Source organism: Halichoerus grypus, chromosome 12 (assembly GCF_964656455.1).
Source record: "Halichoerus grypus chromosome 12, mHalGry1.hap1.1, whole genome shotgun sequence".
NCBI lineage: Eukaryota > Metazoa > Chordata > Mammalia > Carnivora > Phocidae > Halichoerus > Halichoerus grypus.
In genome coordinates this window covers 25517392-25535560 of record NC_135723.1, presented here as the reverse complement: position 1 = coordinate 25535560, position 18169 = coordinate 25517392, and the positions used below count along the sequence as shown (strand labels likewise).

The 18169-nt window shown below is 35.2% G+C and overlaps 1 protein-coding gene across 1 annotated transcript in view; it reads left to right on the top strand.

Annotated features, from left to right (window-relative positions):
• GNAT3 (G protein subunit alpha transducin 3) overlaps nt 1-18169 on the top strand; it is a 53486-nt gene that overhangs the window by 3989 nt on the left and 31328 nt on the right. The gene's annotated exons all lie outside the window — the stretch shown is intronic.

Sequence of the window (18169 nt, the reverse complement as noted above, 5' to 3'; positions counted from 1 at the left end):
TTGTATTTATTTACCAAGAATGACAGATGGCGGTATCAAACAGCTCTAGATAATGTCCCCTTTTCCAACAGGCAAAAAGCACTTAGACAAATGTTTTGCATATATTTGGTTGTTTGTTTTAAGTTAATCTATCTTAAATAAGCAGCACATCCTATACATAGACTCAAGTCTCTCACATAAAAGATGCAAACCATTTATTAAGGCATTCCATATTTAGCCAAATGACAGTATTTGCTAATGAGATTAAGTACTCTGGAAAAGACTGGTTAACTCTAACTTAACAGAACCTCTCTAGTAATATCACAGAATTTTTTGCAATCACTTTTTTTCATTCAAACTCTGAATTACTGATTCAAGAGCAAGCGATACTGTACCTTTAAAAACATTTACATAAGCACCATGAGCAGCTAACAAAAAGTTATTTACGCCTCCAAACTGTTAGAGAGATAGGAGGGTAGTGAACTTTTGAGAGCATAATAACTCCATGATAGATTTCACATAAAATATACCTCCAGTTAAGATTTTAGACTCAAACTCAGAATCCATCTGCTTATCTAAGTTTTCTCCAAGTATTGATGTGTAAATACATCAGTGGAGCCTTGAACCTATAGAAGTAGGATTGATTCAATGTGAAACTGAGGATGAGACCCACCAAGATGTGGAAAAACACCCATTCTGTTCATTAGATCCTGATGCTTTAAAGCAGATTTCACCGCTTTCATTCCTGCCTCAGTATTTCATATTCAAATAGAATAAATGTGCTACTTAGAATTGTTCCTTTTTTAAGATATCTGAAAGTTTCAATCTCTGACCAGCATTTTATATTCTCTCATTCTTTTCGACTCTTGCTGAGTTAGTTCTTCGATTTCATATACTTTCCTGACCCCTTCAATCAGAATCAGCCATTTTAGCTTCATTCCTCTGACAGTTCTGAAATATCCTGTCCCTTTAATCTTTTGCCTTGAGATTCATACCCTCAACCCTAGCTAACTCCTCAAAATTCTCCATTCACCATTGTTCTAATACACTGAAGCCAACCAATTTCCACCAAAGTGATGCTATTCAACATCTTTTCAGCCCTTAGGGATGACCTAACCCTGACCCCCATGCATACTCCTAATTTCCTTCATTCCCAGGTGTTGTAGAATAAAATGGTATCATTTTCTGTTTCCTGGCTGACAAATTTCTGTTTTTAACTTTAGCTGGGCCAATAATTATTTTACTTAGTCCTAGTTTTCTCCTAAAGTCATCCAAAGGGAAGCTGTTTCTGTATTCCCGATACCACTTTCATCTAAAACTCCTCCTCCCCTCGCCTCACCCTAGATGAACATCCGTGAACCAGATAGTGATCAATCATCATCTCCAAATCTCACTGAACTATTCCATTTTCAGTTTAAAGCTAATTTCATCCTCTGTGTTATAAATTTTATCCTCTTCCATATCTTAAGAATTTTGCTTTTTGAATTATTTTTTCTTTTCCTTTTTTTTAAAGCAATAGAAGTTTATTAAGTGAATTTTCAGAATTCTCTACTGGCTCCTTCCTCTTGGCATATAGAGATATTTCTCTCCATTAGCCTAAAAAACATTCTTTGACTCCATAATCTCCTTGAATTGACCTTACACAGGTATCTTTTTAAACATGTTTTTGCATTGAAATACTTCTCATAGTGTTTGCTCACTGCTTGTTTTCTTACCCTCTACATTCTCTTCAGTAAATTACAATCTACCTGTGTATCTTCCTCTCTACTAAAATGTTATCTCTCATAGAGCCCTGATAACCCCCAATTCACAAAACTCAGACCTCGGTAATTTTGCATCTCTCTTCTTTCTTCATCCTGTAAGACTGCAATACCCTCTAGTGTTTTATATCCTCTCACTGCTCCCTTTATTGAAACTTGTTTCTTCTCCACATTCTTAAGTGGTTTCACCTATCAAAGTTTGTCCTTGGATCTTATGTTTTGCAATCTGTCCTCTTGGGGACCTCACATCAGAACTTAATGATCTCTTCTGGAAGAAGGACACTAATATCCTTCCTTTGCCCATGTTTTGATCCATATTTGCAAATTTCTGTTATTTATCAGCGAACTGACTGCAACTTAGGAGATCTCAAAATTATTTTTCAGGTTTATCTTGCTGCCTATTTATCCTTAAACTTTGTATTTTATGAGGCTCCCCATTATATTCTTTCTCCTTATATCAATTCTGTACTTCAATCTTCTTTAACTCCTTTGTGATCATTCTTTGTCCATTGCCCGAGGGCAACCTTGTGGCAAAGTTGAGTTTTATCTCTATCTCTGATAGAATGGATCTCATATTTCTCCACTGCTTGCTATTGTTTTCAATCTACAAAAACACCCCTATGAAATAGATATTATTTTCATTATACAGATAAGAATCTTAAGAAATTAAGAAGATAATTCAGTTTCTAAGATCACGAATTAGCTTACAAGAAAACAAAGCCTCTTATTTTTATCCGTGACAGTTTTAAATTTTTATCTGCATTCTAAGGTCTATGAAAACAAACATGTCAGGCTTTGTTCTTCATTGAATTCCTATGGCTTAGCACAGGAATGCATGCATGCATGATGTACGTATGGAAGAATGACAGAATCGGAATCTAAAATATTTCTGTAAGCTGTTCATAGTGTCTAAACCATACACATACATTTGATATGTGGAAACAGAGCTTTAAAAAAGCCGTATGTCTTCCCATAAAGAGCTTGTTTAATTCAATTGGAAGATATTGATAGGTTTTCAGAATGTAAGTGAGAATGATAATATTTGGATTTTTTTGGGGGGGGGGGTCAAAAACCATCCTGGCTATGAGACAAAGATTTTATAAGAATGATTGAGGTAGGTGGGCCATCTAGGAAACTGTCACTACTATGCAAATACTTGATGAGATCGTAAGTTAAGGTGGAAATTACAAGTTTGGAAGTAAGATTTGAGGGACATCCAGAGACAAGGTCAACAGAACTTGGTAGCTGACTGCATATGGTTTTGGTTTTTTTTAAAAGATTTTATTTATATATTTGACAGAGAGAGATAGTGAGAGAGACAGAGATCACAAGTGGGGGAGAGGCACCAGAGGGAGAGGGAGAAGCAGGCTCCCCACTGAGCAAGGAGCCCGATGCGGGGCTCGATCCCAGGACTCGGGAATCATGACCTGAGCTGAAGGCAGCGGTTTAACCAACTGAGCCCCCCAGGCGCCCCTGCATATGGGTTTTAAGTGAAAGGAATGATTAAAGGTGAAATTGAATATAGTGATCATTTTATTCATTGGTATGTGAAAGGCAAGACAAAGTTTAAGTTGGGGAAGATATGAAAGGAGAAATGATTTAGGACATTCAAATGGGTGATGTTTATAGCACAATCAAGTGGAATACCTATTAAATAGACGAATATATGGGTCTGGAAATTAGGAGGGACAACTCCAGTGAGCACTAGAGATTTGATATATTCAATCCTCTGTTTTCCTTTGCCCAATTATCAAATGTGGATAAAATAACCATGTAATTAACCAAGGCCTTTTTTTTTGAAACTTTATTATTTAAAAAAAAAAGGTGTTTAAATGCCTGTTCCACAATTAATGAACATTTAGACAAATCTATCTATCATCTATATTTCTAATTAAAATAGGCCTCTTTGGGGAAAACCACATAATTTTGTATTTTAGTTTCTTCCCTTTTCAGCCTAAAACATAGAGTAATAAGAAAGAGGACATATTTTTAAAATACTTTTTTTTTTTTAAGATTTTATTTATTTGACAGAGAGACACAGCGAGAGAGGGAACACAAGCAGGGGGAGTGGGAGAGGGAGAAGCAGGCTTCCCGCGGAGCAGGGAGCCCGATGCGGGGCTCGATCCCAGGACCCTGGGATCACGACCTGAGCCAAAGGCAGATGCTCAACGACTGAGCCACGCAGGCGCCCCTAAAATACTTCTTAAAATCCAAAAAGGCTCATATCATCTTTTAAATATTATATTTTTAAAACAAGTATAAAATTGGAAGTACTTAAATAAAATTTCATTAGAAAAGATAGTACATAGCCACAATATTTCTCACAAATGAAACATGCTTAGTTTGCCTGATAAGGTATCTTATAGATTTGTGATGCTTATTAGTATTCTATCACAGAAATAGGTACTCAGACATACTAATAGTCATAGAAATATATCTAATACCATAAGCATATTGATGTGATGCACAAAAAAACCCATATTATTTATATCATATTTATGCTAAAATATTTATGTCGAATCTAATCAGATAAATACAGAATACTGGACATTATATAAGAAGTTATCCTAGGGGCCCCTGGGTGGCTCAATCATTAGGCATCTGCCTTTGGCTCAGGTCATGATCTCAGGGTCCTGGAAACGAGCCCCACATTGGGCTCCTGGCTTGGCGGGAAGCCTGCTTCTCCTTCTCCCACTCCCCCTGCTTGTGTTCCTGCTCTCGTGTTCTCTCTGTCAAATAAATAAATCTTTAAAATAAATAAATAAATAAATAAATAAATAAAAGAAGTTACCCTAGACCTTACAAAAATGCTAATGTCATAAAAACAAACTAAAAACAATATGAAAATGGAAATATTCTAAATTAAACAAATTTAAATGGCATAATACCAGAGGGAATATATAAACCTTGACTGGATCTTGGATCCAAGAAATATAAAAGGTATGAAAAACATTTTTTGGAACAATCAGATAAAACTGGATGTAGAAAATATAGTAGATCAAGGGCGCCTGAGTGGCTCAGTCATTAAGCGTCTGCCTTCAGCTCAGGTCATGATCCCAGGGTCCTGGGATCGAGCCCCGCATCGGGCTCCCTGCTCTTCAGGAAGCCTGCTTCTCCCTCTCCCACTCCCCCTGCTTGTGTTCCCTCTCTCGCTGCGTCTCTCTCTGTCAAATAAATAAATAAAACCTTTAAAAAAAAAAAAAGAAAATATATTAGATCACATTTTGGATTAATATAAATTTTCTCGAACATGAAACTAGTATTGTGATTTTATAGAAAAAAAATGACCTTATTCTTATGCATTCTGAAGTATTTCTGGGTAAAGTGCTGCTTTTGAAGGTTCAGCAAAACAAAGCATATTATATATATGTATATACATATATAACATTATTTCATACATATATGAAAGAAAAGAAACATGACAAAACATTAACAATTGGTAAATGATATAAAATATAGGTTTTTAGGGGAGTCCAGGGAAGATGGTAGAGTAGGAGGATGCTCAGCTCACCTTGTTCCTTGGACACACTGAGAGAACAGCTACACATATGCAACTAACTCTGACAATGACCTAAAGACTGGCCAAACAGACCTTCCACAGTGAATTGTAGAGAGGAGTCCACATCAAAAAGGGCAGGAGCGGTGCAGATGCAGTTGTGAACCAAACCCCCAGTGAGACTAACCACAGACAGGAGGGACACCACAAGTGCAGCAAAGCAAGAGGATCAAATTCCACCCACACACCCCAGGAACAGGGAACTCACGGCGGGCGGACACGTTTCCATAAGGTCTGGCTTTGAAAACCAGTGGGGCTTAAACTTGAGAGGTTTTACAATCAGTGGGGTTTAACCCCGATTACTTCAAAAATCAGTGGGCTTAACTCCAGGAGAGTCAGAAGGCAATAGGAAACTGAGTCTCTGCCCTTAAAGAGCCCCCCACCACCACCACACTGTGCAAGCAGCCCCAGCAGGGAACGGCACCGTTCCAAAATGATTCCTGTCTTGGGGAGAAGGGAAGATAACCCCCAACACCAGCACACCACAATTCCTGCATCCAAGCTTCATAGCTGCCCGCACAGGGAGCAAGCCCTGCCACTGGATATGTCTGCACCCAATACATTGCAGCTGCCTGGGCAGAAAACAAGCGCAACTCAGTGACGACAGTAGGGCACCTGCAGCCACACAGGAGACACCTCTGGATCATCTGGTTCTGGTGACCAGGGTGGGGGGGGGGGGCATTGGGATACTGGGTACCACAGGACCTCTTCTACACAAGGCCACTATTTTGAAGACCAGGAGATGTAGCTGATCACCCTATTACACAGAGGCAAACACAGAATTAGACAAAATGAGACAGAGGAATAGGTCTCAAATGAAAGAATAAGACAAAATCACAGCAAAAAAAGCTAAGTGAAACAAAGATAAATATGTGTGGTAGAGAATTCAAAGTAATTGTCATAAGAATACTCACTGGACTTGAGAAGAATGGATAAACCCAGTGAGAGCTTTCACAAAGATACAAAATATAAAAAAGAATCAGTCAGAGATGAAGCATTCAATAGTGAAAATAAAAAAATACTCCACAGGGAATCAAGAGCAGACTAGAAGATGCAGAAGAACAAATCAGCAATGTAGAAGAGGGTAATGGAAAGCAAGCAAGCTGAACAGCAGAAAGAGTAAAAAATGGGAATCGGTTAAGGGAACTCAGTGACATCATCAAGAGTAATCATGTCTGGGAGAGGAAACAAACATTCAGGACCAGGAATCACAGAAAGTCCCTAACAAGATTAACCCAAGGAGGTCCATGCCAAGACACATAATAATTAAAATAGCAAAAAGTGATGATAAAGAGAGAATTTTAAAAGCAGCTAGAAAAAAAGAAAACCGTTATATACAGGGCAACCCCATAAGGCTCTTTGCAGATTTTTCAGCAGAAACATTGGAGACCAGAAGAGAGGGGCATAATATATTCCAAGAAAGGTAAAAACCTGCAACCAAGGATACTATGCCCATCAAGGTTATCATTTGGAATAGAAGGAGAGATACAGAGCTTCCCAGATGAACAAAGTTAGAGGAGTTCATTGCCACTAAATCAGCCTTACAAGTAATGTTAAAGGAAATTCTTTGAGTGGAAAGAAAAGGTCATAACTAGATGAAAATTATGAAAGGAAAAGATTTCACAGGTAAAAGTAAATACAGAGTAAAGGTAATGGATTTCTCACTTATAAAGCCAGTGTGAAAGGTTAAAACACAAAAGCAGTTAAAATCAATTATATCTACAAAAAATAAGTCAAGGGATATAGAAAATTAAATATATAAAATATAATTTTATATACCTAAAACATCAATGAGGGAGGGAAAATTTCATGTTTTTAGAATGTGCTTGAACTTAATGACTATTAGCTTAATACAGACTACTGTACATGTGAGATGTTATATATGAACCTAAAGGTAATCATAAATCAAAAACCTGTAACAGATACACAAAAAATAAAGAAAAAAGAATACAAGCATAACATTTAAAGAAAGCCATCAAATCACAAGGGAAGAGGGCAAGAGAAGAAAGGAACAGAGAACTACAAAAACAACCAGAAAACAATTCACAAAATGGCAATAAGTACATACCTACGAATAATTACTTTAAATGTAAATGGACTATGCTCTAGTCAAAAGGTGTGGGTGACCAAATGGATTAAAAAAAACAAACAAAAATCTGGGACCAGATGCCTTCAAAGGTAAATTCTACCAAGCATTAAGAGTGAATACCTATTCTTCTCAAGCTAGTCCAAAAAAAGGAAGAGGAAGGAAAACTTCCAAAGGTCTTCTATGAGACCAGCATACTCTAATACCAAAACCAGACAAAGACACCACAAAAAAAAAAAAAAAAAAGGAGAAAAGAAAAGAAAAGAAGAAAAAAAAAAAGAACTACCAGGCCAGTATCTCTGATGAACGTACACGCAAAAGTCCTTAAAACTGAATTCAACAATACATTAAAAGAATCATTCAGCACAATCAAGTGGAATTTATTCCAGGGAATGCAAAGGTGGTTCAATATTCACAAAATCAATGTGATATATCACATTAATAAGAGAAGGGATAAAAAACACATGATCATCTGAAAAAGCTTTTGACAAAATAGAATATACATCCATGATAAGAACTTTTAACAAAGTGGGCCTATAGGAAACATACTCAATGGTGAATAACTAAAAACTTTTCCTCTAAGATCAAGAACAAGATAAAGATATTCACTTCACAACTTTTATTCAACACAGTACTGGAAGTTCTGGGCACAGCAATCAGACAAGAAAAAGAAATAAAAGGCATCCAAATTGGTAAGGAAGAAGTAAAACTCACTATTTGCAGATGACATGTCACTGTATATAGAAACCCCCAAAGATTCCACCAAAAATATTACTAGAACTGATAAATTAATTCAGTAAATTTACAGCATACAAAATTAATATACATAATCAGTTGCATTTCTATACACTAACAATGAAGTAGCAGACTTTTAAAAAGTCCCATTTACAATTGCACCAAAAAGAATAAAATACCTAGGAATAAATTTCACCAAGGAGGTGAAAGACCTATACATTGAAAACTATACAATATTGAGGAAAGAAGTTGAAGACAACACAAACCTATAGGTTCAATGCTCATGCATTGAAAGAATTAATGCCATTAAAATGCCCATACTACCCAAAGCAATCTACAGATTCAACACAATTTCTAGCAGAATACCAATAGTATTTTTCACAGAACTAGAATAAATTATCCTAAAATATTTATGAAATCACAAAAACCCTGAATAACAAAAGCAATTTTGAGAAAGAACAAAGCTGGAGGCATCAAAATCACAGATTTCATGATATACTACTGAGTTTTAGTATTCAAAATAGTATGGTACTGGCACAAAAATAGACAGATCAATGTAACAGGATAGAGAGCCAAGAAATAAATACATGCCTATAAGATCAATTAATCTATGACTAAGGAGGAAAGAATATACAATGGGGAAAAGACAGCTTTTTCAATAAATGGTGTTGGGAAAAGTTGGAGAGTTACATGCAAAAGAATGAAACTAGACTACAAAAATAAACTCAAAATGGATTAAAGACCTAAATGGGAGACCCAAAACATAAAACTCCTGAAAAAAAAAATAGGCAGTAATCTCTTGGACATCACTCTTAGCAATTTATTTATGGAAATGTCTCCTCATGCAAGGGAAACAAAAGCAAAAATAAACTACTGGGACTACAACAAAATAAAAAAACATATATATATATATATATATATATGTATATATATATATATATATATATATATATATGCACAGTAAAGGAAACCATCAACAAAAAAAGACAACCTAGTGAATGAGAGAAGATATTTGCAGATGTTATCTCTTATAAGGAGTTAATATCCAAAATGTATAAAGACCTTATATAACTCAATACCAAATCATCATCATCATCATCCAATTAAAAAATGGACAGAGAACCTGATTAGACATTTCCCCAAAGACCTACAGATGGCCAAAAGACACATTAAGAGATGTTCCATATCACTAATCATCATCAGTGATGCAAATCGAAACCATGGGATGCAGGGAAATGCAAACCAAAACCATGGTGACCTATCACCTCATACCAGTCAGAAATGCTAGTATCAAAAAAGACAAGAAATAACCAGTGTTGGCAAGGATGTGGAAAAAGGAACCCATATGCACTGTTGGTGAGAATGGAAGTCGGTGCAGCCACTGTGGAAGACAGCTTGCAGTTTCCTCAAAAAATTAAAAATTGAAATGTTGTATGATCTAGTAATTTCACTGCTGGATATTTACTCAAAGAAAATGAAAACGCTAATTTGAAAAGACATATGCACCCCTCTATTTACTGCAACATCATTTACAATAGGCAATATATAAAAGCAACCCAAGTGTCTACCAATTGCTAAATGGATAAATAAGATGTGGTAAATACAATGGACTCTCACTCAGCCATAAAAAAGAATGAAATCTTGCCGTCTGCAACATGAATGGACCTAGAGGTATCATGCTAAGTAAAACAGGTCAGAGAAAGATGCATACCATATGATTTCACTCCTATGTGGAATCTAAAAAGCAAAACATGTGAACAAACAAAAACCAAACAGACTCTTAAATACAGAGAAGTGGTGGTTGCCAGAGGAGTAGTGCATTGGGAAGATGGGCAAAACAGATAAAGAGGATTACAAGCTTCCAGTAATAAAATATATAAGTCACGGAGATGAAAAGTACAGCAGAGGGAATATAGTCAATTCTATTGTAATAACACTGTATGGTGACAGATGATGAATATACTTATTTTGGTGAGCATTTATTATATACTCAATATATACCATTGAAGAATGTATAGAACTGTTGAATCAATATGTTGTATACCTGAAACTAATATAACACTGTATGTTGATTATACTTCAATTTAAAAAATAAAATAGAGGTTTCCAATGTACTATTTTCTCAAACTTCTGCAGGTTTTAAGATTATTAGAATAAAATGTCTGGGAAAAATAAGTGTACATTGAGATATTGTTTATTATCTGGCAAAAGAAAATGTACAAATTTATCTACAAATTCAGTATATGACTTTACAAGTAAATCCGACCAATTATCTCATGAACAAATCATTTAAAAATTACATGAAGAAAGAAATACCTCTTAATGCATTATTTGATAACCTTGACAACAAAATTTAACAGACGGTGACGGGCCTATCTCCCTCCTTAGAAACATAAATACAAAGACCAAAGCCAATATTAGCAAGCTGATTCTAACAATGCATAAAATATAAGAAAAAAAAAGTGTGTGTGTGGGCGGGGGGGAGTTATCTCAAGATTGCATGGTTAAAATAGTATTAGAACATTAATATCATTCACTACATTGTCACATTAAAGGAGAAAAATCATTATAGTTATGTTAGAAGCTGAACCAAACACAAATAATAAACTTCTTTCATCCGTTCCTGATAAAAACTCTTATCAAACAAGCTATAAAGGCAATTCCCTTAACCAGATAAGTAGTATGTATAAAACCCTTCCGTGGTTGTCATAGTTAACTACTGTTAGCCCTGCTTACTACACCGTTAGCGTTGTTACTACAAATAGTGAACAAGGGCTAGTGATGATTCAGGCACTTGAGGCAGTTTCCTGCCCCTCACCCTTTCCTATTCAATGCTCGTACCAGGGATTTGGGTGAAGGTGGATAGGCAGCATTTCACACTCAAGTAAGATTCAGAGTTTGGCAACATATAGTGACAAACAAAATCAAAATTCTAACTGACTTGAACTACCAGAAATGACTGGTCCAAATAAACTAAATGGAATTTAACAGAAATCTTCAAGTGAGGTTTAAAAAAGATGATACATGTGTACTATGTGAAAGAATCTGTTTGCTAAGAGGTGGTGTGGAAGAAAAGTAGAAAAATCTTAAATACTCCAAACTCAATATAGGTAAAGAATGTGATAAAGATACAGAAAAAAAAAAAAAAAAAGGCAAATGAATCATGGTCCGAATTAAGTTTTCTATTTAAAAACAAGCACCAAGAGCAAGGGCAGCCTAGGTTGCATTCCTATCCTACTACATCAGAATATCAGTGATGTTGATAAATCTCCTGATATCTATGACACAATTTTCAGTACCAGTACTTCATACACTGGCTTTCACATGGAGCGCAGTTCCGAGTGGAATGGGTCTAAATATTACGTTCCACGAGAAAGGATTAAAGGAACAGAACATATTAAACTTGAAAAGTCTCTTAGAAAAGAGAGCATGCTTCAATTAAGAGAAAATATTGAGAACTCACCATGAGTTAAAGTATGTCTTGGGTATTTCATATCTCTAATTTAACCTGTCCTGACCCTAAGAGGTAGATATTAATAGCTCCATTTTATAAAGGAGAAAACTGACTCTCTGATTAAATTTGATCAAGATCAGAAATGACTGCGAGCCCACATTTGTTTAATTCCAAAATGCTTATCACATTTTCCTACCTTCAGTCTAGACGATTTGAAGGGTTGTCATGCAGAAGAAACAGATAATTTTGTTGTTGCTCCATAAGAAAGAGGAAGAGTCCCTGCAATAAAATTAAGTTGTTCAAAAGGGCTACCCTAAAAACCTTCCATGCTGCAGTCTATAAATGCATGACAAGCAGACACTGCATACCAGAATCTATGAAAAGTACACTGCTTTCATATTAATTTAAAATGAAGGAATTTAAAATAATTTCTGTGTTGAAATCATATTGATATTGACATTACCAGTGCTTATTTTTTAAAAAAGCAACATTACAGTGTTAATATGGGAGTCAGAAGACATAGCTTCTCTGTTTTAAGGTAGATGTGGGACTTCGGGTGCGTATCAAAATTTCTACTGGACCCATTTTTCTCAATGCATGGAATGAAGAGATATGCACAGGTAACTGGTTGATTTCTGAGGTTTTATTCTACTGCACAGTTGTGTGATGTTTAAAACCACCTACAAGAAATCTTATGCAGGATAACAGGTTGGAGTGTTTATTCTCATTTTGCCTCTTTTAGCAAATGAATGTGTTCAGCTGAAGTTCAGTTACAAGTATCTATACAGCTTTAAAATTGTTTTTAATATTTGCAAATAAAAACATGGAATAAAATCTCTAATTCTTAGGAACAATTTATAAGTATTAAAATATGAGGCATAAACCTAAATATTTAATTATTTGAAACATTTATCCACTTCCAAGAAATAAAATTCCCTTAGTACCCCTTGGCCCAGAAAATTTTAGCGATGACCAGTTTGGAAGGAAGAGATTATTTCGGGACGCCCTCAGCCTATGTGAACATGCTGTTTTGATGTCTATATTTGACTCTGTAACATGATCTCATCATACAAGAATGGAATGGTTATTGTGAACTATGACCCAGAATCATTGTGACTATGGGACTTGATAAGTTATTTTGGAAATAACTTTATAATAGAGTTTCAGATAATAAATGAGATTTTAGAGAGATTTACTTTTCTTCAGAAATTTTCCTGTTAATGCTGTAGCTGACTATACTAGACCTTCATATAAAAGACTGGAGTCACTACATAGAGCAAGAAATGTTCCAGATACCTTTTGTAAAGTCTTCCAAAGAAAATACTCATATTTCATATGTAGTTTCATTAAAAAAAAAACCCTTACCTACTATTTTTTAAACATGACTGATTATTCTGCTTACCCAAGAAAGGTCATGAATGATCAACTAACCCAGAAAGAATCATTTTATAATAAGATGCCCTCTAGACTCAGAAATACTTTTGGAAATGTGCCAGATCTTAGTGTTGTCAGTATGATTCACAATTAAATATAACAGAGATGAGCTCCTTTTCTCAGTCTCAGATTTTCTCCAAAGTTCTTTTCCCCCCAATATTTCCATTCCGATTCAACAAAATGTAAGACTAAATACACCTGCATGAACAAGCAAGGGAGTTCCTATTGGGTCCATCGGCTTTCCTCCCACATCCCTATCACTCTGTAATTTTCCATATAGCAAAATTATTAACATAAATATAAATATAAACATAAATATAAATAATATAAATATAAATATGGAGAAGTGAGATATTCTCCAAATATGTCAGCTATAGAGGTTGATGCTATAATTTCTCATGTCCACATCTACTGCTAGAGAATTTAAAACAAAACTACCAAGAACAGTTTTATAATCTTGCCAGATAACTTTTTTATTTTTCCAAAGTAATGCACAGCCTGGAGCAAAATAGCAAATTTTCTGAAGCCAGCAAACCAAGATATTGTACAAAGCTCATCGATTTGCTCTTACCACTGTTGCAAACAAGCAATGCTCAGCCATGCAAAATAACATAGCCAGTTGTCTTCTGAAGATAGGTGAGGTGATAATGTGATTTTTATTTGATCCCCAAAAGTTTTACTCTTGGACATAGCAGTCACTATTAAATGAGATGGTTTTGCCCCATCTGTCAAAGAAAGATTAGCAAATTACTGTGGTTGATTTTGCATTCATCAAATTTTATGCTGTGTGGTGTAGACCACACTAGTATAAAGCCATGAGGAGAAGTATGCCGGAGGCTTACCCAAGAGGAAGAATCCATTTATCCCCACCAGGCAATAAAATTTCATTTCCCATAGCTTTGCCACTCTGATATCCTGGCTATATAAGGTGGGCAGCCGTTGCAGATAAACTGCAGGAACTAGATACACTTAGATAGGCTGAGACAATACAGATTCATTGTGAGGTAGAATTCAATTTAGCTGTCATTATATCTGTTTATCACGGCTTAAGAAAATAGTGCCAATCGGGGAGAAATGTTGCAATGTGAAAAATATAATATACAAGACAGAGGGCAAAATTTTAGTTTTGAAGCACGAATTTAAAGAATTCATTTATTTCATTGAAATTCTACGATTAGGCACTCTTCTAGATGCTTTAGATCCATCAGGGAACAAAACAAAAACCCCCGCCCTTGTGCAGTTGACCTCACAGCATTGGAAGACAGACAAGAAAAATTAAAAACAGCATGTGAGTAATTTGTAAGTTTGTAGAACAAGATAAGCGCTAGGAAAAACTGGAGTAGGGAAAATAGAATAAAGTGAGTGACAGTGGAGTTAAAAATTGAAACAGGGTAGGCAGGGTCCTCCGATTCAGTATATATTTTGATATAAATTTAAATAAAATTCTGAGATTCAGGGTTACCAAAAGTCATATTACTTTTGCTTACATAAAAACAGAGGTAAAACAAGGCAGTTGACTGCCATGCTGGTAAGGGATATATATGTTTATTAGTTTTCCTGAATTGGGATTTTTCCTGGGAAATTTTAAAACTGCCAAAATTAACAGGCACACAGAGACTTCGAATGTGTCTGTGACCCAATTTTTGGAGCTGACAGTAATATATCGGTTTCTTGCTTCTCTTAAAGATACAAAAATTAGGATGAGAAAACAAAAAAATCTACTCATTGGTATTTTAGTTCAGGTGCTTGGTCACATACCATATTTTAATGTCAAATTTCCAAGAAAAGTTTAGTTGTAACCTGAGGATACATCCTAAAAAATATTTCATATCAGTTACAAAATACTGAATTTCCCCCCCAATACTTTCAAGATTTATTGGTGATTGTATCTAAAAATTTTATGAACAAATTTGTATTATCAGGTTTTGCCAACTCTTGGTGACTCTCTGCTTTTCTCCTATCTATAAAATCAGAACATTCAAAGTTCAAGTGGTTGCCTGAATTTTCTCCTTTCCATAAAGATAAATACATATTTATCACATACACTAAAGATAAATACATAGGTATTTATCACATAAATACACTAAAAGGTATGTCATTATATCCCATTTTATCTATACAATATGTCCTACATCTTGCAGTAATTTTAACCAAATTCTCCCATCATTTTCACTCTCAAGAATCATATCCATTTTTAGACTCTTCATATGGCAGCCATCCTCACATTAGTCATCATTTTAATCAACACTCTTACATGAACATTCCTGAGTCCCACTGCATTTATCTTGTTTAAAGTATAACTATAAATATGTAATATCCTACTTCATAAAACACACATTAATGATATTATGGCACTATTAGACCTCAAAAATTGTTGGTGTTTTATGTTCTGTATTATTCTGGATCATGTGTATTATTCTGGATAATGACCTACAATGTTGTTGTTCTAAGTTGGTGAGGATGTATGTTTTTTAAGCAAGATTGAGATAAAATCTATATATAATAAACTACAAATACTGAAAGGGTACAACTTGATGAGTTTTGATAGACGTACACACCATGAAATCATTATTACCATGATTAAAGATGCTGAACATTTTCATCACCCCCAAATTTTCCTCAAGTGCCTTTACAATCCTTGCCTTTCTCCTCTCCCGTGAGTGGGAAGCACTGGTCTGCATTCTGTCACTATGCTTTGGTTTGTACTTTCTAGTTTTATATAAATGAAATAAATATACTATGGAATATATGGGATAAATATACTTTTTTGTGTCTTCTTTCACTCAGCATAATCATTTTAAGTTTATTAATGTTGTTGCACGAGTCAATAATGTGTTCCTTTTTACTGCTTGTAGCATTTCATTATAAAGATAGGCTACATTTTATTATCCCTGTTAATGGGCATCTGGGTATTACTGCTCTGGGGCTATCAAATAAGTCTCATGACCATTCATGTACAAATCCTTGTGAGGATGTACATTTTCATTTATTTGAAGTAAATGCCTAGGAGTATAATGACTGGATCATATGATAGGTTTATGTTTAACATCTTAGGAGCTGCCAACTACATTCCAAAGTAGCTATACTATGTACTCTTCTAACAGCAATGCTAGAGTCTTCCAGTTGCTCTATGTCCTTGTCAATAGTTGGTATTGTGAATCTTAAATTTTAGCCAACTTTACTGGCTATGTAATGCCATCTCTCTATGCTGCTATTTGCACTTCCTCAATTCCTAGTAATATTGGGCATCTTTTTATAAGATTATTAGTCACATATATCTCTTTTTGAGAAACATCAATTTAATTTTTTTGCCTAATTTTTATTAGATTTTTATGTCTTCTCATTATGAACTTACAATAGTTTTTATAAATCTGGTTACCTGTCCTTTGCCTGACATACATGGTGTGAACGTTTCCTCCTAGGAAACATTGGCTTGTCGTTTTATTTTCTTGATAGTGTTTGGAGAGCAAACATTTTTAACCATGAACAAGTCCAACTTATCAATTTTCAATTTTTTGTTGTTTTGGTTTTTTTTTTTTATGTCCTATCTAAGAGCATTTTGACTACTTCAAGTTTGGAAAGATTTTGCATCTACATATTGCTCTAGAACTTTTAGAGTTTCATTATACACAAAAACACATACATGTTTATGAATCAGTTCGAATTAATTTTGGCTTACTGTTATATAAAAGTCAGTGTTGTTTTTCCACATGAACACCCAGTTGCTTCAGCATCATTCACCTAGTACATGTCGGGTATCTTGACACTGTTCTCTTTACAAAACACCACAGAATTTCTTTCATCCCTGGATTCTTAAGTACATTGCTCTATGTTTTATTTTGCATGGTAGTTGGCAGATAAATTCATGCTTATTATGTCATTATAGTCTTCTAATAATCTTGTGAGGTAAATATTCTCAGTTTATAGATAAGGAAATTAAGAGGCTAACGAATTTACCAAAGATATCGCAGCTCCACACAAACACATATGTGTGCACACATGGGCACAGAGCCAAATCCTCAAACCTAGGTCACTTCACTTCAGTACTTCTTGGGTTTCATTTCCCAAGTCAACACTCATTAATGGCAAAGGACACTCGAGAAATATGCTCAAAAGGCCTTGAGACATAGCTGGAAACAATCAGATTTTTTCATCAAAGTTTCATCTTTTGTATTTTAAAAATCATGTGAATTTTGGGGCGCTTGGGTAGTTCAGTTGCTTTAGTGTCTGCCTTCAGCTCAGGCATGATCCCGAGGTCCTGGGATCGAGCCCAGCATCAGGCTCTCTGCTCAGCAGGGAGTCTGCTTCTCCCTCTCCCTCTGCCCCTTCCCCCTGCTCATTCTCTCTCTCTAATAAATAAAATCTTTAAAAAAATCATGTGAATTTTGCATCTCTTTATACAATGTTTGCCAAACATACCAAAATAAAGTTGTATATTGTATATCATCAACTAAAATAAACGTTCCAGGTAAATGCAACTGGTTCTCTATGGTATTACTGCCACCCCTTGTTCCTCCCCCTGGAGTATGCAATCCATTTGCAGATACTCCTGCATCATTGTTATCTGCAGGCTCTTTAGGTTTGCTTAGTGTTGTTAGTGTTATTAACTCCTTTACTTAAGCAGAAGAGAAAACACCTATGTACCAAGGTAAACACAATAATAAAGACAAGAGTCCATTCTTCAATTAGAATAGGCTTCAAACAATTCTGGAAATAAAAGACAATTGTCTAGTGTTCTTTTTTATTGCTATTTAATTAAATAGGATATATGAGGAGACATTCTGGGAGACAGAGTTTTCTAGAGACTGCAAAGTTGGGACCACTTTCCTTGGGGTGCAAACCCAGGAGACATGAGCTTTCCAAATTATGTTCAAATGCAATAATATTTTTTTTTTTCCTGAGAGTATACGATTCTTGTTTTAGAAGATACCCTTTCCCTTGAAGCCAGACCTATATCTGGATTTAACATCAGTCATAGAGGGTTTTATTTTCTTCTGCTCTCCTGGAAAGTAGGCAGCTAATATCTTTCAAGACTTGACAGAGATTATTTTTCTTCTTTATATAGGAGAGTTGTCTGGTCAAGATTTACCCACAAGAAAGTGACAATCCCAGATTTTATTATCTATATGAATTTAGTGTAGCAATTGATAACACTCCCCTCTTTC